Consider the following 27304-nt stretch of genomic DNA (forward strand, 5'->3'; position numbering starts at 1 on the left):
CGACAATTAGACGGCCGATTCGAACGTAATACGAAGTCAGAGTATTTCGACAAAAGTTTTCAATCGTTCAAAATGGAGAACAGGGCTTCTTGAACAATCAAGCTAGTTCCGGCTCTATACATTCGACCGACAATAGGCACACGCTTTCGCATTTCAGGATTTGAATTCGAGGGTCCAGATGATTCGTGAAGCTGAAGATCGCTGAGAGAAGTCTAACTCTCGTGCTAAGCATATGCAGATCCACTCGTCTATCCCGAGACAATAAGAGCTGGGCGATGGCACAATAGCTGCGATCCTTGTGTAACCCTGACTTAAGTCCCAGAGTCTATCCCACTTCAGGTTATAATCCCAGACTTCTACGAAACTGAGGAAATGGAGAACGAGAGGAAACAACGAAAGAAGGAGAAGGAAGGAAACTTGGTTTTGCCGATTTCATTCAGAGAACAACGAAATACTTATTAATCAAAATACCGGTGGTATCTCTTTACTGAAAATGAAACGATAACTGTAAGTAGTTATTCATCCCGGAAATACATATTGTGTCGTACTTTTAATTATTTAGGATATATATGTGGCGCTTTTTCTTCTAATTTTCCATGGAATAGATGTCAATTATTCGTTATACGAATACACAATCAGTAAGGAATTAAGTAATTGAGAAATCGATTCTGTTTTTTTTTGTCAATTTTTAATGTTATAAGGCAAATTATTTTGCTACGATATACGAGCATAAAAAAAGCAGATAGTCGTATTAAATAGGTAATTGAATAATTATATGTAAATATAACCAATAAATTTTTATATATGATAGTTGTCTATATATTAAACGATAAAATTTCTGTAATGTAATGAATACACAAGCAGAAGGAAGGATAATTTCTACACTGTGCTCTATTAAATATTTTTATCATCTAATTACTAATTTCCTTTGTTTCCGCGTTTCAATTATACGAATTAAATATGAAATATCGAAGTTTACCACGAACTATTTTCAATATGCATGATTTCTTCGTTATGAACGTGTTGATCGACTTACATATTAAATCATAAACTGATATAGGATGTTCTCAATACTCGGTGATGTAAGGTGCTAAGTCTACCAGTAAGATGACCAACAAAGGATTTACTGCCGGTGGCATGATATTAGGTATTAATGCCCTAAACTTCCATCTAATACGCTGGTTGCTATAGGGTCTACCCCCAGGATGCATAAGACAGGTCGTACCTAGGAAGACCGAAAGCTGACCAGTGACCACCTTAATCCAGGGACGTATAGTTTTCATTAAGGTGCCCTGTCCTAGCGTCGTCTCTGTATGGGGATCAGCTGGTTTAAGGTAGGCATATACTCCGCAGATTTGACCACGACCGGCCGTATTATGCGGTCTGTTTATTAGCAAGCTTTCTTGATACGCACAGATCCGCTGCTGTAATCTACTGCTTTGATATTTATTTCGTCAATTTTTAATGTCACAAAATGTATCGCGTTCATTTTATTTTTCTTATTCTTTCCGTTACAAAATATCCATAAGAACGCGTTCGGCTTTTAAATAAATATTACTAGAATGAAGGCCATATATACTCAGTAAAATAACATCTATATAATAGATAATAAAACTTGGAAAGAAAAATTTACAAGTTCGATTTAGGTGACATTAAATTAAAGAAATACAGGTATGGCAAAATGTATTGTTAGTATCCGTTACGATGTTAATGCTCATTGTGCTTGAAATTTGCTGAAAATATCAGTAACGTAGCTTTCCATATATTTTTTGTTTTCAATACACGAGAGAGAAAGAAAGAAGGAGAAAAAGTGTCAACCACTCATCCGCAAAATCTTTAATCTCTGCAGCGGCAAAGACATTTCTCATTTCTGGTGTAGACCCTATCGGGCTTCCGGTTATCTCCCCGTTTGCGCTGTGAAGGAAACACGACGGAAGCGTCAGGACGGTTCGTCTTTGACAGTTCTCGCTACAAGATAAGATTCATCCCAAAGACAACCCTTGAAGAAACGAAACAACTTTTCTCTTGATAGATTTCTCTCGTTTACGAAAGTTGCTATATTTTCAAATCGATCAATGAACGACTTAATCTATCATATTTGTGTTTGGTATCTATTCTGCACGCATATTGTATATATTTTAATGATCCTTTGAAGCGTAAATTGCCTTTTTTACGAAATTGGAGAGATTGAAATTAAATTTCGGACATGTCTTTTCAGAATATGTTTGTAAGAAATATTCAACAGAAAAGTTAAAAATAATATCCAGTTACAAGCTAAAACTTAATAATCCTACGTAACTGCAAATGAGTACTGTAGTAAAATACCGTCTTTTAAATTTTGAAATACTCGCAAATAAATTTTAGCAAATAATTATTTATAGTGCATAACGTCTGTATTATATGAATCTAATATTCGTAAATTCGCGTAGAAAATAAATAAAATTGTATTAAAAGATTATCATTTAATTTAAAACATCTTGTATCGAATAACTATTGTTTATAAAAAAAAACTTGACGGCATGACTGTTATTAAGATAAAATGTATTACAGAAAATGAAATTGTACAGTATATATGTATAAGAAAATATATAAGCGATTCGATAAATATTTGAATATACCTTGTAAATGTAATTCACATAGCTAACGTTTAACGAAGTTCTATACGATAAATTAGCGGACTGGTTCTTGCACCCATTGCCAAGTCGGCGGTGCAGATACAAGATAAAAAGTTGGAACATATTTTTCGACACCCCGTGATCACCCATTCCACGCTACCGTGATAATGGGTTCTTTAGGTGCACACGGAGCTGCCAGGGGAATGAGACGAAAAATCTTTACTGAATATTTCTTCTATATCTTCGACCCCTGTTCCTTCTTAGGGGATGATTATTTATAATATCAGATTGGTGAGAACGTTTTTAAATCACTGTCGAAAGATCCTCAGGATCATTTAGATACATCGATAGAGAAAAGAAAATTCCTTGCCTCGTTGCAGAGAAATTTTGATTAAGTAATTTATGGTGGAAAACGAAATTTTTTTTCATTGTTTATATACATATACGTATACATACACATAATTCTATTATATATTCAATTCTATATTTATATTTATATCCATGAAATCTGCAAATTACAGAGTGGAGATGGATTGAGATTAACTACGATATTTGTGCATTTACATTTTGTTTTAATATAAATCAGTTTGTTTGTACTGCAAATAATTCGTTGGAAATACATATTACATGTAATTGAATGATTTTTGTAACGGTATTATAGAAATCAAAATATTATGTTTGTTCGAACATTTGATAAATACTGCCAACAATTTGCATTCTTTGTTCCAAGAACAGAAATCCGCACCAAATCTAATGTTCTACATCCGGAAGAGCAGAGCTATGCAGATGACTCGTAGTACGGCCAAGTCTTCGATCCTAAGGTTTCCCCTTCGTCTTGGTGACTTGGTAATCCAAGACGATTTTGTCTAATCTCTCAAAATCGAATCAAGCTGTGCCCCGAAGCCTCGACTAAAGAATAGGGATGTTAGAATCCATGTTTGACGGTAAAAATTTAAACGAAAACAATTCACAGGTAAATGAAAAATCTTGTCTATTGTTGTTGTATAAAATAAAAGACAATATCACGAAGATATTTGCAAATGTTTTCTACATGTACAAAGAGAGTATCTTCTATTACTGTAATAACCTAGGCTAACGTAGGAGACATAACATTCGTGCACCAGCAAACGTCTAAATTATTCAATGTTCGTCTATCTTGTCGATTGCAAATAAATCTGAATCTATAAAAATGTTGGAGGCAAACACGTCCTAGCACGTTACGGAATTTGCGATCTATGGAAGTCTGCCACTTCCGTTCTTGAAACTTAACCTAAGCGCGTACATTAGAAGGAAAGTGTGGGCGTTTTTGGTATCTGAAGCTGATCCGGCGGATGCCGGCCTTTACAGATAAGCGACCAACTCTTTCGAACTCTTTATCTACACCCGTCCTCTTTCAAAGTCTTTCCCTTTCGCGTTTATTCAATCTTCCGTGTCGTGTTCCCAACGTACCATATTGTTTGCAGCATGATTAAACATTTGTAATGCCAATTTTCATGCCCTGTCTGATTAATTTAGAAAATATCGATATAGTGTAACATTCAGTTCGCAATAGCAATGCAACGCAATTTAGTATTACAGATCATGCGTTTCCATTATGGATTAAGCGTTGCGAAAAATGTTCGATCAAGAAGATTCTTCGTAATAAAAAATCTGTTCTTCGACATAAAAAATCAGAAGTTGATATCGCTTGGTCGTGCTCCATTTGCGTGCATACGAAGGTTGTGTCCGTGAGTTCGCGTGCGATTTAAGCTCTACAGCACCGCTAAGCTCGCGTTGGGGAGAAAGCACCAGATAAGATGTAATGAGATAACCTCACGGCTAGTGTGGCTTATAAGATCACCAGCCACGCGACGAAACCTTCTAAATCTAAGTGTTAGCCGATTCTTAGAGACAGGATCACGCACCGTGCTAAAAAATACATCTCAATACAGTACTCGATTGAAAAGTGCGCGATCGTACGCGAAATAGCAGATCGTAACGAAATGGTATTTCATTCTCTTATGAATTTCATCGACGCTTTTCATTTCTTGTCTTTTCATGACGTTTTATCTCAGTAACAAGTTTATATGTTATATGTAGAATTTAAAAATAATTCCCAATTTGCTCCAAGTTCTTTTATAAAAATAAAGCAGGGATGAGAAGAATAAATCGCATCAAAAGTTTGAAAATAAAAAACATGTAAGCTTTAAACGGATGAAAGAAAAGTGTGTGATTGGCAAGGATGCAGAGTTAATGTGTCTCCTTAATCTTTTATTTCGGACCATTTTTGATATAACTACGTGATCTTCCCTTTCTCTCTCTCTCTCTCTCTCTTTCTACCGGACTCATTAGTTGTGTCGTGCAAATATTAATCTCTTTGTATTTCGCTGAACCTCGATCCGAACCTCCGAGGCGCGTTTTACTCGATAGTCGAGATCATTCTCTCAACGTATGCGTCGCCGTTGAATGAAAGCAAGGGTGAAAACTTGCCCTAAGACGCTTAGAGAGTAAGCTCTTATACACGACAGAGAATAAGAGAAGGGCGTTGTTCGCTCGTACTCCGCTACCGTTTCCCTGTATGTATATCCGTTTCTATGTATATAGGTGTTTTGCATATGCGTGTATCTATATGCGGAATATGCGAGTGTACGCGCGCTTACACGCACACACATCACGAGCGAAGAGTTTGTTTTCCAACATCTGCACAGGTTCGTACGATTTCGCGTCGTTCGTCGCGGTAACTGACATTTGTGTGCACGCACTATACTCGAAAGATTAAAATTACTTTGGTAAACTGCGTCGAACGAAGGAAAAGGAAGGAAACTTCGTAAGATACTAGAAGGGGACGGGGGACGGGCGGGGACAGGATTCTCGAAGAGGGAGAACGTCTCGTAAATTTCTCGACTAAGGAGCTTAATTTGGATTTTCGGTAACGAGTTATTGTAAGCGCCAACTCATTGGGGGATGATTTAAGTGGCACCAAGGACAGGTTCCGGTCGTCTATTACCGATAGGCGATGGATGGATTATTCGTTGGATTTTCAAGAACAATATCGTGAAACTTCTTATCGGTACCAGTCTGTCGCTTTCGAAAGTCTTGTAGCGTATCAGAGAAGACAGCTAACATGAGATTCGGTTTATTTGTTTAATTTGAGCCTGAGATATCGGGGTGGAAGCTGATGGATGGATTTTTCCCTAGTTATGCAATGTTAACCAATATTGTCTAGAAATAAGAATATGCTGTTTGCGGAAAAACAGCGATGTCTGCCTGATGCATAAATTTAATTGATTTCTTTTAAACAAGTAATGATTTCTCTTCGATTCTGGGTACAATAAACGTAGTAGCGTAAACGACGTTAAATACTATATGTTAATTTAACGAGTTATATCAGGATGTTTTTACGCAGGGTTTATAATGCTGGATTAAGAAACAGAGATATGTATGTACGAAATGTATATACCGCAGCAAACATACCGTGTTTATGTACAATTCAATATGTGAAAAACATTCGAGGAATGAGTTGTTGTACCGTTGTACTGTACTGTACTGGATAGTACTTTTAAGTAGGCTAGCAAAACAAATGATACTATCTTATTCACTCTAAGGATAGTTACACATAGGTTGACATTTCTCGATTTTGTATATATAGCCATTCCTTCACGTAACGTGAGAAAAACAAAGTTTGTTACCTGAATCGAACATATCGTTTGTATGAATTTGTTTCATCGCTTTTGAGCATTGAATTAATTTTTGCGCTATCTTTCATATGGCGGGTTATACGCCAAATATTATATTCATGTCACGTATCTAAAGAATATAGGTCATCTCCTAAGCATCTGTAATATTTTCGTTATTGTTCGACCGTATGGAAACAGTTTGCAAAGTTTAACGATTCAATAAGCAATAGCTTCGTCTCTCAAGATTTTAAGTTGCGAAATTTCAGGCTCTCGGCACTGATTTAACACTTTCGCTACCGCCGTTTAAGGCAAAAGTCGCTGTTCGCAGTTCGAGTTTCCAATTTTCAGCATGTTACATAATATGTCATATATTTTTACGTATATATATAATAATAAAAAAAATGATAGGTAGACGATCCAAGGAGCATTTAGAATGCGTCACGTATGTGTGATTATAGGACTGTAATAAGCAACTAGTGCGTCACACATGCGTTGTAGCGAGAGGATAAACAAGATAACATATCCAACAAATTTTATTGTTGCATAAAATTTATCAATTGTACATACAATGGAGACCTGTATGACGTGAATGCTACGTTCCGAGTATATGTATATTTTATTTAAAATACCATAAAAAATGATCACTGTTCGTTTTTACACACTTTGAAGAAATAAATCAAATGCTGTTCCTTACTTATAGATAATCGTATGATTCTCGATAAATTCACAGGTGGTTGGGACACATACGCATCGGTTCTTTCCTTGTACGACAACAAATTAAATTTTATTTCGAAGCATCATATCCTACAGAATAAAAATCGTTTCCAAAATTGTGTACGATTATACAGTTACAATTTATTAATTTACTAAGTTATCGATTTATTTATTTATGCAAGTTAATGGAATTCATTTTTTCATGTACGTATAAACAATGTAAATGAAACAATGTGCCGTTAAAAATTAGTCGAAAATCAATATATCACACAAGTGTAATTTCATTCTTTTCTACGAGTAATGTTCTTATGTGTCGATGAATTGTCTCGTTTCAAAGAATGTAAAAGTCTAAAATTTCAAACTCTCAAAAGTCGTAAAAAAATATAGATAATCTTAAAATTTCGGAAATTGGAATGTTGACAATCATTTTCGCTTAGCGTGAGATTCCTTGCAAGTGTCTGATGTATGCAGCTGTACTGTTTTCGGCTAAAGCCAGTATTTACGCCGCAGGAATTTCCTGTAAGTGTCAGACGTTTATATGTCAATGCATCGAAAAAGCGTGCTTCTGAATGATTTTCAGCTATCGTATTCGTGTCAGATGTACACAATTGGAAAATTGTAGGAAGCCCACCTTTCTCGAAATATCTGTTCCTACTAGATAGAGACATTTAGTCACAGTGTTAAAAGTTAAAAATAAATATAATTTATATAGGACTGTATGTAAAATTTCTGAAATAAATGAAGGACGAAATATATTTGACAAATAGAATTTTTATTTTATATTCAAAACAATTGAAGAAGAAAAAAGGAAGGAAATTAAAAAACTCATTATAGAAAACATAGGTTTCCTTTACAGTGAACGATGAAAGAGAGGGGAAAGACGATTTTATAAGAGGAAGAGTAGAAAATATTTTTTCTAGCCGTACAAGTCACTTTGTTTAGGAAATTACTTCACAAAGTCTTTCTTATAAGAAAGCAATTCTCGTCAAAAAAATATCAGATGATTCGCAATTGAAAAAAATTCAATTATCGTTTAGACATTTTGCTTAAAAAAAGAATTCATTAAATATGAATACAAATCTTACGGAGAGAATTATCAACAAATATTTTTTAACGCAATTACCGAGCTTAAATGCGTTACAGTATTAGAATGCAAATGTGTAATTACTCAAATTGCCATTTATAATTGTACAAAATATGCAGTGCATCCTTAATGTCGCACAACCTTCAAGATACATCCTATTTCCTAGAGATATATGTACCTTACGGCTATAATAAGGAGAAAGTTATTAAAGATTATTTAAAAGAAAGAAGCGCTAAACGGTATGAAATGATTCAGCCTGTGGCTGACAACCTGATTTAGAAACGGGATGGAGTCCTCCACGAAATCCTCAGAAGGAAGAGAGCTGATCCTTCCGGCGACCGGAGAGTCCTGCAGAATGACGTAGTAATCCCACGGGAGAGCCTCGGCCTTAGCCTTAGCTTAAGCCATAAGGGTTTGCATACACGCGCAGAGAGAGAGACCGGCACAAATCAGGATACACACACAAGCAAACGTACTGTATACAGTGGCTTGCACGCGTCCTTAAAATACGGATATACGCGCAACACGAATGCTCCTAATCCACGAGGGTTTCAGCAAAACCTGAACCCGCCATCGGCCGAGGAACACTTTGGATTTAGCTATTCCACTTGCTCGGACGATCTAAAATATTTAGGGAGATCGATGAGAGCTGCGTGCGTTCTGAAGTAACATCAAAGACGATCGGATATGCAAAGGAACTGAGCAAGATTCCTTCTCGACTTGCCATGGAAAAATAAACGTTTCAAAGAGCTTATAGGTTCCCGGAGGACCGACGAGTTTCATTTTGCTAATGATGTTTCAAACCTTTATCTTTCAATTTCTTTCAGTCTCGTCCCTTTCCATTTTGTAGAATATTAAAAAATCTTAACATTGTGTTTAATTGCAAACAGTAAACATTTATGGAGAATTTTTCAATTTAATATATTACGTATTACGTATTACGTATTACGTAATATTTCACGTTACCATCGACGTAATATCGACTATATTACATCATATGTATAATTTACTTATCTTATTCCCACGTTTCTGCTACATTTTTGTTGCTAATCGCTCTTCTTTCGCACAACTGGAAATACCACGCAAGAAGGGTTATAATTGAAACACAATAGTTTCGCCGGTTCTTTTGAACAATGAAGGCATTTTATGCGACATTGTGCTAAGGCACGTAATCTTCGGGGGTTTCTCGGGAAGTGACGCTGGTCGGAGCAAGCTAAGGTCGGTAAGAGAGAGGGGTCGAAGAAGACGGCAGCCACGAGCATCGAATCGGTGATGGAAGGGTGAAGGCTGGAGGAGGGTAAAAGGGGAGGGTTAAAGGGCTCCTTAGCGGAGATCTTAGGCAAATCCAGCGTGAAATCGCATCAGAACATCCCCTTGCCAAAACCACCACTTACTCGTACCATCCTTGCTTGATATCAGTGGTATCCGCCTAAGAAAATTTCTATTGCTATTTTTTCTTCGGTCTTCTAAAAAAATTACGTTTACGCACTGCTTAAATATTATGTAACATCATAAACGTTAGGGTAACTTAGGGTAAAAGAATCGTCACTATTATAAGTATTTTGTGATATTTACTTGTGTTGAATTTCCGCCTACTACGATAGATGTACTTGTTTTACATATGCATTTAGTTAATTACCATACGCGTATACCTATTACATATATGCCTATTATACACATATAACTGTTAATTGATTCTTAATATAAGTTTTTATATTCAATTTTAACTTCGAAAATATAACATGGGTAAATTCCTATACGTTATTACGTATTTGTCATGCAGTTACAATTCCTGCACATCATCAATTGTCGCTATCTGATAGAATTCCCAGCAGGGAATAAGGGATAATAAAGTCTCACCTCTGTTTTGAATCGTCACGGTGCTACAGGTAAATGTGACTTTTGACGAGCTGACGACCATAAGGCTACAATTACTCAAGACTTTAGCCAGCGCACTATCTCCGGCACTCGCATTCTTCCTTTTCTCTTCCACGTTCTTGCCACGGGACCTTTGTCGGAGCTTGCTTCTCTTAATCAAACCACGGAGAGAAAAGACATTAAAAGCCGCGGAGAGACCCCGTATCTCGCTTCGAAATAAAGTTCTAGTCAACCAGGGAAGATAAGGCTCCCCCTCGACGCTGCTCTCTTTCTTCTACTCTTATAGGATCGCTGTCTAAACGCACTCTATTATTACAATACACTCAGCCGAGCTCAACAGAGTCGCGTGTGATTTCTTCTTTCACGGAAGATTATGTCGTATCCTATGAAAATGTTCCCCTGGCATTAGATAACACCTTAATGATCGAAGGTTTAATGCATTCCCTATTGCGTGGAAGTATTATTCTTTTCTTTTTTTCAAGCTTCTCTAAATTAATTAAACAGTTTTGAACTTTAGGAATCAAATTCTCTTACGGATAAACACTGCCTTAATTTTTTTATCGTTATTCGGATATGTTAGGATTAGGTTTTACTACTTAAATCTATGCCAAATACTGAAGCGTACACTATAATCACTCACAATCAAACTTTATTGTTGTGCTTATTACTTCCAAACATAGAGCTTGAAAACATAAGACTTTCGAATATAAACGTAAATAATATTTTCACAAGACGGTAAGAGAAATTTTTGAGAAAATAATTTTCTGCTGTAAAACGACATATGATTAAACACGAACTATTAATTATTCTGTTCATATTATCTGTTCTTAACGCGTCTATGATTCTAAGTTAATTACTTCGATCATAGTTCAGAACATTTACATGAAATTTATTTATTCCCTCTTATGAATTCGCATTGCTAGTTTCAGTATAATATGTATCAAATTGAAATGTAAATAAAGTTACCGAAAAATGTGTATAATCTCTAATATGTAATCTATAGAGTATCATAAAGGAAAATAACCTAATACATATTTCTTTAATATAGATTCTGAAACGAACCACTATATAAATATCATAACGAATACTATACTTTTTGATGTTTCGTGCCTTTTTGTCTCGCACGCGCATTCTATCTGTCTCTTTCGCCTTTGAATTCCCCATAAATGCATAAACATCCACAGTCTATCAATTACATATTTTATCTTTTTCTCGGTGAGCAGCAGAAGCTCGATAAATTTGAAACTCTTCTTTCTGTAACATGCATTACAGCAACGAGCTGCATGCAGCGCATAGTTCTTTGTTTCATGGTCTTAAACCTGCAAGAATATTTGCGAAGAAAAACTTATCACTTACGAGAAGCTTAATACGCAAGTCTATTGGTCGGGAAATCACTTGAACGGATCGAATCGCGCGGTCACCGACGCGCCGTTCTGGTAAGCCGCGCTTTCGCGAGCATCGTCTTCGACGCGAACAGGAACTCGAACTAGATCTCTGCGTGAATACATCCAGGTGAATACATAATGTGTAATCCTCGGGGTATGCGGACTCGGCGTCTTAAGCTAATCTTGTTAGGCGTTCTAAGCCTTCGGCTGACCCTGCGGAGCGGACTTTTAATCCCTTAACACGGCTACGCGCACGAAGATTTTGCATAAGAAAGAAATAGGATTGCCCTGCCCCTGTTCGAAGGTGACGAGCCGTTTTCCGTCTTCTTTTGCACACTGCCAATGTGTTTCTTAAAGAATCGAAGTTCCGTGTTGCATACGTTCAGATCGGAAACCTTTTCATTCGAAAAAGCAGCAGATGCCAAGGGGCTCTCTTTATTTTATGCGATCTCTTTTTGCGTCACCTTAGAAGTGTTAGCTTAGAAAATTCATAGAAGTGTAACTATTTTTTTACTACAACGGAGCAGCTGGCAACATGCTATGTTTAATTTTATGTCAGGCGCAAGATAATCGGTTGGTTACATTCGTGTCATCGTGTACGTTACAGTACATAAATTATGTCAGCATCTGATGCAATTTGATATAAAAGATTCGTATCTTTGTTACATTCTCTGAATTATAATATAAAAGTGTTCCATAACTAGGGTTAAATAAAACACTGGTAATCTTAAGCTGAAATAAGTAATTTGCCTGCATATTACGTTACTCTAGTTTTGTATTTATTTGTAAGAAATGGCTGACGCTTTGTAAAATCTATATGCTCTTATAGAATGTAGGTATATAGAAACACGTGTTTTAATCGCTGCAATTGTAAAACCTTAACGTTGAACAAACTCAGTTTATGACTACTTAAATTCACTAGATCCAGGTATCTTCGTAGAACTTATTTTTATCCAACTCCAACTATTGTTCTTTTATTTATGTATCGACATTTACTAACTGTACGCAGTTGGCCGAGATTCAAAATCATGGTTCAAAATTAGGTTAGTGTGGTTTTATTTAAAAAATATATTTTATCTATTTATTATATAATATAAATAATATAAAAATGTCCAAATATGTATAAACGATAGATTAACATCGAGGAACAGATTATTGATTCAATTCAATGGGTAAGTAATTGCATCAGTTCGCCGATATTTTAAGTACATTACATAATTGACGATTACCGAAAGAGCGATTCGTTGTTTCTTATCCCGAAAAAATTTCAAAATTGGTATGATGTTTAGTTGATTCGGTAGATGTAATATCACAAGTGCTAGAAACGTTTAAAGCACAGAGTGGACCACATTGTCTTCATTATAATTTATCATGTTGTTAGTGAATGGATCAAAATTTCAACATAATATGACTGAATCTCACGACTTTTTATCTTTGCATAACATGTACCGAGGAAATTAATCGATTTTGGTACGAAAATATCTTCATATACCTCGCTCCACATTTAATACAATTTAATCGTGGATTTGTTAAATTTCATATAAAGGATCGAGATTCCCTCTTCCATTTTCAATTATGATACGCCAATAAATTTTACCATGAAAAAACTTGAATAATTGAAATATCGAATAGTAATTATTTGATGTAAAATAATAAACTTAACGTGTACTTCATATCCGTCTGTACTAATTAGTTCAAATGTTTTGCAATAATTCTTGGTGTCAGCACTACAATATCAATAACAGAATTCGAAACTTTATAATTACATAGCATTCTTCTGATAATACGAAGTAAGCCAAATTACTTTTCGCATAAATGTTTGTACATATTTTTATAACATACAATACAAATTTAACAATTTTATAATATACAAATATTTAACATACAATTTGGTAATTGTGTTTCAAAACCTATAAGATTGAACCTGAAGCTCTGGACTCTGCAACTCACATAATCTATGTTTATAGCTTTCAAATTTTACTTTATTTGCTTGTCGATATGCTATTTATTTTATTTTGTTAGTATATATATTAGTTAGTATATAGTATAGTTATTATATCGATAGTAAACGTTTTATCTACGAGAATAATTATCCCCCAAGTTTCAAATTAAATAAAAAATCTGTAATCGATATTAAGAATCTCTTCTTTCACTGGTGTACAAAATTTTGGCTGCAGGGGTTTAATCACGTTTGAAAATTAAGTAGTTAAACATAAGTATCTAAATTCGGACGATGTGAATGTGAAAATAATTATGATATCAGCTTTCGAGTGGAGAAACTCTTTATAATTCGTCGCGGTTCCAGTATACAGTTTGTTTGTCCATGCGCGTTGCAACATAAGGAAAAAGCAATTAACAAATCCTATTAAAAATAAAGTCAGGAGACGTTGTCGACGGAGACTTGATGTTGTCTTATATCTATATTTATAAGAGTCTTAGAATATTAAGGCTCCAGAAGAGACTATTATGATTATACAATGAGAGCAAATTCGTAATTCAACGACACATCCTTTCTGTTTTCTATCCTGCTTCAGGCTATTCTTAAGATTCATAAGACGACTTCAAAAGAAAATTACCGTTATTGAAATTTAGTCGCCTTAAAATTTATTTCTATTAATATAAAAGTTTCATATTTTCCTTGATCTATTTATATATGCAATAAGATATTTGTCTCTGTTATAATATCCCTACAAATCCAAGATCGATATGATTAAAACATATTTGCATTTATCATCATGTAACATATTACATTATAATGACACAGTAATATTCTTGTGTTAAAAAATATAAGCTTTACTTTGTTTATCTTTTCTAACAAGGTAGTAGTATTTTTTTCTAATTGGAGAGCAAACAAAGATGCAAATAAAAATATGTCGCTTGAATGAATAATTTGTGGAAACATCTAATACAAACCAACATCCTGTATTAAATATTCATATTTTACTTAAATTGGATAAATATGTGTTATGTAAATATTGAAAAATTATTGAAAAATAAATATTGAAACATTAAATAAAGATCTCGTATGCTAATGCCTTTTTTAACGGGCCTTATATTCTATATACAATCTTCTAGTGATAAAAGACGAAGAACCACGGTAAAAATTTATTTAATATCTAATATATCCATTATAATGATTACTGGCGTCGCATAAAACACGTGTAAAGTATCTTACAAATATTACTCAAATTAAAATGTTAATGCATACCTTACGCCAGACGTGTACAAAAGTTAATATGTAACATAATGATTTATAGTCCCACATGTGCTAGAATGGCTGAGGTAAATTCGGGGTATTTGTCTTGCTCCTAAAGATTTTTTTTACTTGGAATCTAATCGAGTAGACGCCCGGGAATAAACATTTAAAGCGTGATTACGGAAAGGGCCGGAGGCACCCATCGATGACATCACCTGCCCCATCGTGAGCCTGAAAGAGGAGAAAGATAAATCGAAAACAGGATGCAGAGGCGTGGATTTTCGCAGAGGCCGACGTGGTGGCATGCACACACAAACTCGTATCCACCAGTACATTGGAAAACGTAGTTGGAGATACGGTGGAAAGAGAAAGAGCGAAGATGAGGGGATCAGTGTATACCTACACGCGTCATGGTACACACGAGAGTTAATGCCACTCACACACCGTTGCCACCTTCGAGGATTATCCTACGGGGATATTTTTGATCGTGCAATAATCCCTAATACGATTTACACAGCTCGTGCTCGCAGGGACGCACACATTATTCGCTGACGCCCATAACCATTCGCGACATTGCACCTGACTGTCGCCAGGGCGCCTCGCGTTCCGCAAGAATTTTAATTAACCGATACTGATGTCGAATAAATCATCTTTTTATTCGAGATAGTTTACATTGTCTTTCGGAGAAATATTAATAAGCAGGGGCTGTACAATTTGTTATGGAAAGCTCGAAGATAATGATTCAGTGATAAATCGTACCAGCGAAATATGATTAATATAAAACGCTAATACTTGTGTAGCCGAGATAGTGAGCGTACTAAGTCATAAAAAGTATACAGCCAGAGTACTGGTATAAATTTAAATAACGATTAAAAAGCAAGTGCTGAAAGATATAAATAAGTTTTGAACACACAGCTGGTGTACGTACCTTAAGGTTGTTTTGGTTGGTTATGATTTAGCGGCGTAAAATACGTGACTATTGTTACAGTTTAGGAGGAGAGATACTCATATAGTTAATTATAGACGCATGATATGTAATGTAGCAAACAACTTCAAATGTTACGAGGGATTGACAATGTGAAATATTCTACAGTTTCATTAAATTTATTGAATCGTGTCTTTTAAAATCAATGATTTACAAGTTTGGGATGAAAAGATTTATTAGTAAGGCATCGGACTTCGCTAATCTCGCGGTATCGTTTCGTCTCTCCTGCTCTAGGTATACATTTACAGATCTGTATATTGTATGTACGAAAAGATTATTACCTTACGTTAACGTATATTTTAGTTCCTATTTCTTCTCTTTAATCTGAAACATATTTGTATTCAACATAGTCTAACATATTATATTATGATAACATACAATATACATTGCAGGTGTAGTGTAATAAACATATGTTTTTTTATCGAAAGATACTGTTATTTTATCGAAATATATATATAAAAATTATATAAAATATCTAGAAATATATAAATATATAAAAATTTCGATAAAATTGACTTCATACGTATTTATCTGTGAAAGTCAGCAAGCAATAATTTAAGTTCTATCTTGCAATTTTAAGAACAATCTATAAGAATCTTAAGAACTAAGAGGGTAGTTCTAATGAAAATTTTTATTTAACAAGCACCAATGAGATCTTTGACAAGAAAGATTAAACTACTCTTTGATGCTACAATGTTAATTCAATTACTTGAACGAAGGAAAAGGATGGACTCAATCGCACAAGGCGGCAGTTTTCTCCCATCTTAACGATAAGAAACGGCAAAGACTGAGATGTTATTGAAATGTCGCCGCTATTCCACTACAAGATATTACAGATTGATGAAACTGCAAGGACCGATTAAAAGATTAAAACATAGCGGCTAATCGTTGTTATGGCGCGGCGGGTAAAACGAAGGAGCCAAGTGGCACTCAACGGTTGTTAGTCGCTCGGATAAAGATAAGTGTCGACCCTTCTTCTTCTGATTGTGAGACTCCTTCGTCTTCTTCCTCTCGTCAGACGTTGGCGAAGATTAAGCCAACAGCCATGGCCGGTGACCCGTGAAGATAACCGGCCGTATATTCCTAAAGCCGTCGATCGGTTCGTCGTCCATGCGCTTCTCGTAAGCCGCGACTTTTTTATCAACCCCTTTCGTGCGTTGCATCGTTAGCTTTCGGATTTCCGATGTGCCGTTCATTGCACTTTCAGCTGCTCGCACGCGCTTACGCCGCAAGGAATCGCGTTCCAGATATCGCATTCATCGGCCAGCGAAACAAGACGTTGAAAGAGAAAAGAGGAAGGAGCGGTTTCTGTACGCGGATGCTGTACCTACCTGTTCCGCAGCTTGCAACAATGCCCATCTTTCGTCATTTCTCACTGGTCCAAATTTCGTCAATATTCATAATCGCTTCAGAGCCTATCCAATTTCGGACAAAGATATATTTCAAGAAATTACAAACGATTGGATTTATTATACACTTTATGCGCGTAACGAGAAAAAGAATTTTGCCATTTAAATTATTTGCTGAGAACGAGTTTTTTTTATAGAATACCACGTAGAGGCGTATCTTCTTGCGAAAATTATTTAAACATTTTAAAATTAAAAATCGCGTATGGTGCGTTTTAAGAACATTTAATCGCAAATGTGACGTACTGAAACATGTATTAAAGAAGAAAAAAAGAAACGTACATATATTTCGAAGCTTTTATCTGCTGAAAATGATATTCTCAGAATGATATTATCGATCATTTTTATTCCCTATAAAACTGTAGCGCTATTAAATTTTATATTGAAAGATTACAATCACCATTTCGTTATGGATTTGACAGATTATACATACATTATTTGCACAGTTTATTAAAAAGTAAATCATATGACAACATACATTTTGAATGCTGTATGCACAATGTACATACATTGTAACCATGAAATGTAGCGTGAATCACTCTCTTTGTTCAAAGAATTAATTTTATTGACTGCATCTTAGGTTAATCGTAAACAATAATACAGATAAAAATAAGATAACGTGACACGAGCTTAATGTAACATGATAAAGATCGAGAGATTAGGTGAAAGTGTGAAATTCCATTTAGAATATCGGTGACCTCGTTTCTAAAATTATGATAACGCTTGATTAGTATCTTGTAACCATTCTTGTAGCAAAAAAATACGACATCATTTTAAATTGAGATCCATTTCTGACACCATGAAATTAGATAATCTCATCGAATCACCCACGGCGATCACTAAATCCTACACTTCAAAATTAGCATGCTACGCATTTGTGTAACCATACCCAAGATCATGCTCGGCTATAGATATTATTATATGCGTGCATTTATATACTCATGAGATTATGTGTTAATTCAAAACTTGCTTTGGATTTATCTTTGTCAATGTAATTTTCATCTTTCAGAGTAAAAATCCGTTTTAGCAGAGACCGCGTTTAAAGTCGATTATGGAATATTTATACGGGCTAAAACGCGTATCAATTATCATGATATTTGAGCTTTGAAAACTATTTCAAGCAAAAGATAATTAGCATCGAATGAAGGCAGGAATTTATTGGTGCAGAAGGAAATATTTTCTCTCTATGATAAACCGAAATCATCTTGTGGTTTTTAAATAGAATTAATTTTTGCCCGCAACTTCGTTCGCGTGGATTAATATTCGGAATGATTTTTGAGCAGATGAATTTTTATGAATGAAAAGCCAGATACCTTTTGTGCTATCAGTTAGATTAGTTTCTGTAGTAAAAAATATTAAATTACGAAAAGGTTCGATTTCAGAACAAATATAACGTGAACAATAACGTAATCGTTGAAAGTTCAAATATCGTTATGATCAATCCGTACAATGTTATTCAAAAAATTCAAGTCTTTTTATAAAAAAAAAGGACTACTATCCTCTTCAATTAATGTCAATGAACATTCGCTTGAAAAATGCTTTTGTGACGTTAAATTGAGGATCAGTTCAAATATCGTTATGATCAGTCCGTACCACACTCTGTATATACATACTTGCTATACATTCGGCAATTTTTCGTTAAAATTATACTTTGTTACAGGTATATTATAAATATTTGTTTATTTGCAATTTTATTTAAACCTTCGGTATTAGAAAATTTACAAAATTATGCTTCTTTTTTATCGTAAAAAGGTTTAACGAAATACTATATTTCAGTTTAGTAACTATTGGCGTTTCATTAAAGTATATGTCACTGTTAAAGGTTGGAATTATTGTTATTGAAACGTATACGATTATTTAAATTTAATATACCTATGTATGAAAGAAACTTATTATGCGATTTTACATTGACTATTTAATTGCTAAATATGTAAGTATTTCCTCTTAGTTGGATCAACTAGATCTACCAAAGATGTAGATCTACCAAAGATGACGCTGCAGGGTTATTTCTATTCTTGCTTGACTCGAAGCGAAATAAACTTTTAGATTTTCCATTTTCCTTCATCATAGATGGTACTAACAGGTTACGGTATAACAGAACTAAATTTCAGAATGTAAGGGAATCTATTCTATTTTCTTTCAAATATATCAACATGTAAATCTTCTTTATATCTATATTTTGTAATTATTACGTAATGTGCCTCAAAGTTTGTTTTATTTTATTATTCATTATTGAAATGGTATTATTTATTTTTACAGTTTATTTTCATATTTCCGTACTAGCCACGGTAGTATTTATAATAGTATTATTTACTTTATTGCAGTTAAGAAATCTCCATAAGCTTCTCGTCAAATTTTGTTCTTTAGATTACTGATAAATGTACATATATATATATTTGAACATTACATCATTATTAAGTACAAATGTTTATAGCACTTCGTATTCACATGAAAAGATCATTGAATGAGAACAGAATAGATTTCTAAGCTTGTTAGTATCAAATACATTAACAACGAAGAGTAAATACTTGACCAGTATATCTTGAAAAATACAATACGTATCGAACATGTCCGAATTTTATCCAAGTTTGCCCTTCCATATCACGATGATGCTGGAGCTAAATAGTCAGCATAATGTGTCCAGTTTATATTAATTCTGGCATAATATTGTACAATTTGCAGTTATACAACAGATTATTATAATGATCATATTTCTCGGTACAATAATTTTTAATAAATGCCAAGATAATATTTTATTTCCTGTAAAAAAAATATCAATTACTCTCATACCCACGCTCTCTCTCTATCTTTCTCTCTCTCTCTCTCTCTCTTTCTCTCTCTCTAGGTCATATACAAAAGTATAATATATTATACAATTTACTCATTACTGTATAATACAACAATGTTGAGTGTAAATGTTATATCTATCTTTTTTCGCCTTGTATGTCGATGATTATTTTATAACACATGTACACAATGCACACATACGCTGTCTTGCACACAGCATCACGGAAGTGCGCTTTTAATCCTCGAGCTAAAAATCAATAGCGTGGCCCCTCGATGGCTAAAACCTCCCCCGGGATAAGCTCGCGCTAGGACCGTAGTTAAATAAATCCTGGATCAAAGGATAAGTCCTACCTCCGCTCTCTTTTTTCATACACACACTTTTTCCTCTCCCCTCTATCCGCGTTCCCTCTCCCTTCTATTCTACACCACGGATTATTTCCAAGATCGTAAATTATGAATCTTAACCAGGTCGACCTAGGGAAATTATTTCCTTTCTCCCTTCTGCCTTTTCTGTTCTACCGGGTACAACTCAGCTAAGCAGGAAGATCGAGATTTGTGGGGGTCCCTATTCGACGGAATTAAGATCATGTTCCGACCTTTTTTCGCATCGGCCTCTCCTGCTACTTTTTCCTTTTCTTCCTCTCTTTCTCTTACTTTCTTCGTTCTCACCGCTTTTTGCTCGAAATAACGTTACACATATACAGGCACCTCGTGCACTTCGTTTGTACGGGGATGTCGTAGTGCGAGGCTTAATCTCAGATTATTTCGACCTGCTTCGAGGATCAAGGATTAATTCAAGGACGAGTTGACTTATTTGCGAGCAACGGCCTACGAACGTATTACTCTTTTAAAGTGGAAAATGCATTTTATCGATCTTGCAGCAATTTGCTAATTTTTTCATCGTTCGTAAGGGAGTTTCTACATCAATCAGTTTTGCGAATCATTAAATTATTTCTGCTAACGTTATAACCGGGACTAATTGCTTTTAAAAAAGCGTATAATAACAAAAGTATCGTGGAACGAACGCGAACACCATGTGTAAAATATATGAAACGTAATATAAAATGAATTCGTGTATAATCGTACGGTATTGAACGTGTGTATCTGCGGAACTGACAAGTACAGTTACTCGCGTTTAGGATCATTGGCCGAAATTAGTGCCTTCTTTAAAACTATGTTTGCGATGAAATTGCAGTATTTTACGAAACACGAGTTGCACCGTTAGAGTATTGCAAAATGTAGCATGCATATCATATGCTATGCGCAAAGTTCTTTAAAGGGAATTTAAATTGACCAGCAAGAAGGAAACGAAAAAGGAAGGCTCAGTGTTTGAGCTTTTAAGGATGAGCGAGTTCTTTAGTCAATAGGAACGTGGAAAAGAAATCGAAAAGCTATAGAGGTTGGTTTCCTATCGTCTTGTTTAGGTTAAAATCGAAGGGCCTTCTGTATCAGGGTTTTATACGACGAACGTATAGCATAATCCTTTATTGGCGCAAGGAGCAGGCTAAACGGCTACAGGATCACATTGATCCTAGATTTAAGCCCAGTATAAGGAGTTTTAATATCAGGAGTTCATAAGTACAACAGGAATCGTTTGCAACTTCTTGAAGATTCCTGGCAAGATATCCTTAATTAAATGTGCCTGTTTCAATCGGTTTTGACTCGTAAGTATTTGAAAGTATTGCACTACTTCAGAAGCAGATTATTTCCTGAAATAATAAAACCCTGCTTAAAATATTTTCTAGAAAGACATACTAACAAATGAACATAAATAATTAATTAATAACATGCGTCAGACAACTAAATACTTATTGCACGAGCACACGCCAGTTTATGAAATACAAATTTTCCCTTCAAAAATTGAAGAAGTATGTTTCTCCTTTATGTATTATATCTTATACTCTAGTAATCCTTTTGATCCTCTATAACATATCACGGTTTTCTAAATTATTGCTGTTGTTACATTTTATTCCGATTATTGTCCATCAACTCGAAAAATAAAGCTTCTATACGACGTATCTCAGGAAAATTAATTATCAATAGTACGAGCGAATGTTTTGAAGCGAGTTACTGAATTAGCATAATACCACGTTACTATATCATACAATTATATAATATAGAATAGCAGGAATGTAAATTCAATAACGTGAATATCAATTCTATTTCGCGCCTCTACTTGAAGATCAATTGCTATGATATAGCTACTCCTCTTCCTTTCACATAGTGCGAAGGGAGGCTGAACCGCTTGCAAGGATCTGTAATCCTGATAACACCTTCTACGTATATCCCCTCTGGATCGCCTTTAGTCTCATGTACAAATGCATCCCTATATTTGGACGCGGTGTCCGTTCGTTCTTACGCTTGTTGCTGGCTGACGCTATCCTTGTTGGCGTCTCCACGTTATCCCATGGGAATGTAGGTAAGGGTACTGTGTGACCTCTCTATCCCAGGAGAACAGAAACGATGGGAAGAACTGATAAGGGATCACTAGCTTGTTGAATATATCAAAGGTCTCGAAAAAAATGTCAGGATCTTTATTATATAAATGCATGGAATGGTTACTAATTAAACAATGCTGTTATATGAATCCTTTATTCGTTGTAATATGTATTCGTACAGCTTAATTTTCTAAGTAGTCAATTTTATAATCAAGGTACTTTGTATTTTTAAATTTGTTCGATAAAACAATCGCAACGTGAAAGACGTTATATTTTCAAGCATAACACGTTTGCAACGCAACATGATTCTTTTAATTATCGCCCAAAGTATTTTTATGATCGTTCAAAAAGGACAAGCAAATGTCTTTACGCGAGTTACATTCCGGTAAACGGATGATTACAGAAACAAAAAGGATACATTGTATTTTATACTTGAACACTCTGTAATTTGGAAATCTCGGATAAAGAAATTTGTTAAATCATTAAAGGGGGATAAATTGTGTATGCCACGTATTATGAAATTGGGTTAAATAACTTTTGATGATTATCAAATTGCAAATTCATAATAATTTCACTAATTCATTGAAACGTTCCTTTTGTTGTTTTCAGCGATACAGAATTATTTCATAATCGTTTGATGGATATATTTTCCATTGTTATTCTACAAGCGGTACGTCCTGCACTTCACATGATGCGTGTAAAATACATGCGCATGATGTAAAAAATAAGCGAAACTTGTTTACTCGAGTATTAGGGAAACATGCAGCCTAGTTTCCCAAGGAACATTCGCGGGATGTTTCCTATTTCCACCCTGTTGGAGGGTTCTTTCTTCTACTAGCAAGGTCAATATTTATCACAACAATCGAACATAAAGAACAATCTCAAGAATTTTTACAATTTCAGCAATTTCTGTAGCGTTCCCAAATTTCTCGTCGATAAATTTATTTATGGTACACTGTAGCCAAAAGTAACAAGAGATGAAAGTACCTTACGAGTTCAATATTCCAAAATGTATTACAATCATAACAAATGCAAGTTATTATGTTGAACAAGTATAGTTGAAACACGTACATCTATATTTTATTAAACAAGATACAAAGTAGAGATGTGTAGTGAATAAAATATCTTTCCAATACCAAAGATTTCTCGTCCTCGGTGCTTTTCGAATTTCTAACAAAGACAGTTTCTATATGGCTTTTGCATTCGGTCTTGGTTGAATGTAACTTACAATTTTAAGCGCATCATCTACAACGCAGACTGTACACAGTCACGCGTCGATCAAAATCGATTTTATGACAGACATAAACGCGTATACCTGTTCGAAATGTTCCTAAGGATGTGATATAATTTATGTTAATAATAATTCCTTAAAAACGATTTGCCGTTCATATTGTTGGGCGCAATAAATATATGTCCTATAATGCAGCATTTCTGTATTTGGAAAAAAGAAATGAAATCACAGAGAAGTTTTATGTAATGAATTTAAGAAAGAAAAGAAACTTTTACTTTTTTCTTTTACATGCAAAGGTAAACGTTATTTAAAAAATTAATCGGATATATTTGGGAATATAATTAGTGTATATCTGTAAATCAACATTTAATTTATTTTGTAAAAGTTGCGCAAAAAATTTACTAATGCATCCAACTGTCTCTCTGTTAATCTTGGATTAAATAATCCTCAAGATTATGCAACCTTACCGTTTTGTTTGCCAAAGACGCTTCAGGGATTAGTAAGTCTGGGTCTTAAATGACGGGATTATATAATCCAGAAGATTATTTAGAGCAGGATTAGACGTAAGATAGACACAGGGTAATTAATTTAACATCAATGTGCGCCGTTATGTGCCACGTCGATAAACACGATAGACACGTTATCAAGGTATATGAATCATTCACAAAAAATGACAAGGATCTTACAAAAGCAGAATTTATCAATGAATTCTTATTAAAAATAAATCAGTCATAATGAAGAGCAATTGGCCGTATTCTTTCCGCCGAGATCCTCGATATCACGTATTTAATTTCTATAGTTACTTGTTCCTCTTCACAGAAGCTGACCATTATTTAATCGATCGCATTCGTAAAAGTTTCTACCATCTCCTAACTCCTTAACGATCTTGTACGTTGAATTCGAACAATTGACATTCAATCAAAACCTTAACAAATCAATCAATTACGTGCTACATGAAAATCCTTCGATGCATAAGTCATCAAATCTTCGACTAAACGAACTTGACGAAACTGATAAGCAGAAGTTTAGATCGTTTCGAATTCTGTAGAAGTTAAACTTCTATATATTTACTGCATTATTTTTCCTTTTTTGTAGACATAAGAAAGTAGCAGAACAGCTACAGCTTGTATTTATAATCCTTTGAAATTTATCGTTGAAGGAAAATATAGATGAAAAGTAGAGTAAGAAGAAGATGAATATATCGAGTAGAATATGTAGATAGAAGAGATTCTAAAAATAAACAACGGAAAATGATAAATGTAAAATATGAAAAAACTAATGGGACGAGAAAAGTTTTGTAAGAAAGTGAACAGTTTGGAGGGAGGCACGCGTTATACGACGAATAAAGCTCGCGTGCAAGGGCGAGGTATCCTGCCATCCTGCTATCCTGGTTGTCGGGATCCTACAAAAGCCCTTATTTGGGTCACGAACCATTTCTACAATCCGGAATGTGCTTTAGGACACCTACTCGCCGCTTCTGCTTTCCCATTCGTTAAAATAAGGCGGCAGGTGTCAAACAAAGGATCTCATTTGCATACTTTTCGAGTAAAAAGGATACTTGTGACTTTTTGGTCAGCGAATAACGGACCAAGGCGGGAATATCCGAGATAGGTTACTTTCTAACAAAATATACGCGCCCGATCCACGAGACGTCTAGTAGGCCTACGAATTATTAGGAATCGATTTATAATTTATACCAACATTCGAAAACTTCTACTAAATAGTGAAAATGTACGGTATAAAAAATGCGAAGAAATAAAAGGATTAAGAAAAGTTTACATTTGAAAACTGTTGGGACCTTGTGTAATTTGTAGATAGAATAATTTTCCAATGAATCAATAAAAAAATAGCAAAAATAAAATGGGAAAATTATGGACAAGATCATTCTTGAGAATAGCATAGGTACGATAGTGAAAAAAGAAATACGATTAATTATAATAATATATGCAGTATTAACATTTTTAATTCTAGACGGAAAATCTGGAAGCATTGTTGTAAATAAAGATTTAAAACGAAAATACTGTTGAATATAATTGGTGTATGTAGTTTAATATTGATAAGAAATTACAGAATTAAGTTACAGTCAATAATAACAACATTTGGCTATATCGTATAAAATATAAAATAAAGGGAAAAAACTACAAAAATATTAAGAGAAGTTTCACTTTATTGTATGATACAACTTGTATCTATTTGCCGTAGCTTCACAAATGGTATGTCCGGATAACATACTAAATAAAGAGGTGTTTGGGAAGGTAAAAAAGGGTAAGAAATGACCCTTGAGCACCAGGATCACAGAAGAAGAATTACAAAACACTGGTACCTGTGTTCCAAATCGATTATCCTGAAAAGTCTAAAAATCCACAAGGATCAGGCCCTCATATCCTACGTCCTATGCTATCGGTGTTACAAGGAAGTCTACCTTTTTCTTTCCTGCGATCCTAATGTCCTTCCTCGCTCTTTATCCCAATTCTCGCGTTAAAGTTGACCGGATTCTGGACAAAATCCAGCAGACAGAACAGTCCTAATTGTAAGAAAGTTGTATTGCTTTCGAAGTGTAAAAGCTTTATAGTGCTACCGTTTGTCTCTTTCTCGTCGTCGAATGCAACAGGCTAAGAGCGCTCCTACGACGATGCGCGCCAAGAAGGACCTCCGTATGTTGTAATCCTTGTCACATTCTGTTATCCTGACACGAGAAATTCGCCGCAATGATCTGTCGCGAAGCCTTCGAGCGCTCATATAAGGACTTCAATTTATTTAATAGGCAAAAACTCTTTTTTTTTTAATTGTCAGTTTTATTAATCGATGTACAGGTTATTATTAAGATAAAAATTTCTCAAACCTTTCAGAACGAAATATATTTTTTAACCATTTCAAAATTTAGATTTAAAACAGTTTATTAAGGCGAGAAGTTTTAGCTAATGTTTCGTTGAAAAATTAAATCAATTGTACAACGTACGTTCTTTTGAGAAATTTTAGAGTTCTTTTCTACAATGACTGAATTTTTAAAATATCAAGACGAGGACGTTATTATATTCTAATATGTGAGAATTGTTTCCCCTTATTAAATAATATTCAATACCTTTTTTTCAAGAACATGAAATGTACCATTGGTCGTATTAATTAATTAAAAGTGACGACATTTACTATCTTTATTTTCGCAAATATGTTATACAAATGTTAAAACATCGCTGAACACGTCAAAGTCAATAAACTTTATATGTGTCATTTATTACAATGTATTTAAGAGTATGTGCATGTATTGAGGTTATATGATCCACGGATTTATCGTCATAGTACGACTGCGAGGTTTTAGACTCTCTAATCCTGAGATTCGTTTCAGGGACAAAATGGCGAGATTATACAAACCCCAGATCATTTAATCCAGGATTAAGATTATGGTCACAGAGGAGTGGGCCTCTGCGAATGTGTCCCCGCATTTTTCTTCTCCGCGGAGAGGAACGAGGGAGATAAAATCCATATGGGTCTCCATGAATTAGTGCCCCAAGGAAGATTCTTTCGTGGAATAATAAGGTTTTACATACGATATATTCGAATTTTAATCGTAAAAAGTACAAATTAAATCCCAAGTCATAATCTATCTTCTATCTCCAGGAAAATGGAATTTACATAATAACTATGTTATACATAGTATGCAGTTGCTTGCACGTTCTCTGTATTCAGCGGTGAAACCTCGTGTCTTATAAATTAATATCGTCTGATGTTAATAAATTATTACTGCCGATATTCCCAACTGCATAAAATATACATACATCGGAGAATAATTGGAGTCGCAGATACCGGCCAGCGCGTATCTTCCTTGTGTTTAATCCTCCGCAAACGATTCAGGATTTTACCAAAAACTGGAACTTCTCTGTGCACAGGCAAACAAACAGAATCCACAAAAACACGGCGCATTCCTGTAATCG

At 34.7% G+C, this 27304-nt stretch overlaps 1 protein-coding gene across 3 annotated transcripts in view; it reads right to left on the reverse strand.

Annotated features, from left to right (window-relative positions):
* LOC100750119 overlaps positions 1–27304 on the reverse strand; it is a 58261-nt gene that overhangs the window by 13008 nt on the left and 17949 nt on the right. The gene's annotated exons all lie outside the window — the stretch shown is intronic.

The sequence above is a fragment of the Bombus impatiens genome, unplaced genomic scaffold, assembly GCF_000188095.3.
Source record: "Bombus impatiens unplaced genomic scaffold, BIMP_2.2 scf_0317, whole genome shotgun sequence".
In the NCBI taxonomy this organism is placed as follows: domain Eukaryota; kingdom Metazoa; phylum Arthropoda; class Insecta; order Hymenoptera; family Apidae; genus Bombus; species Bombus impatiens.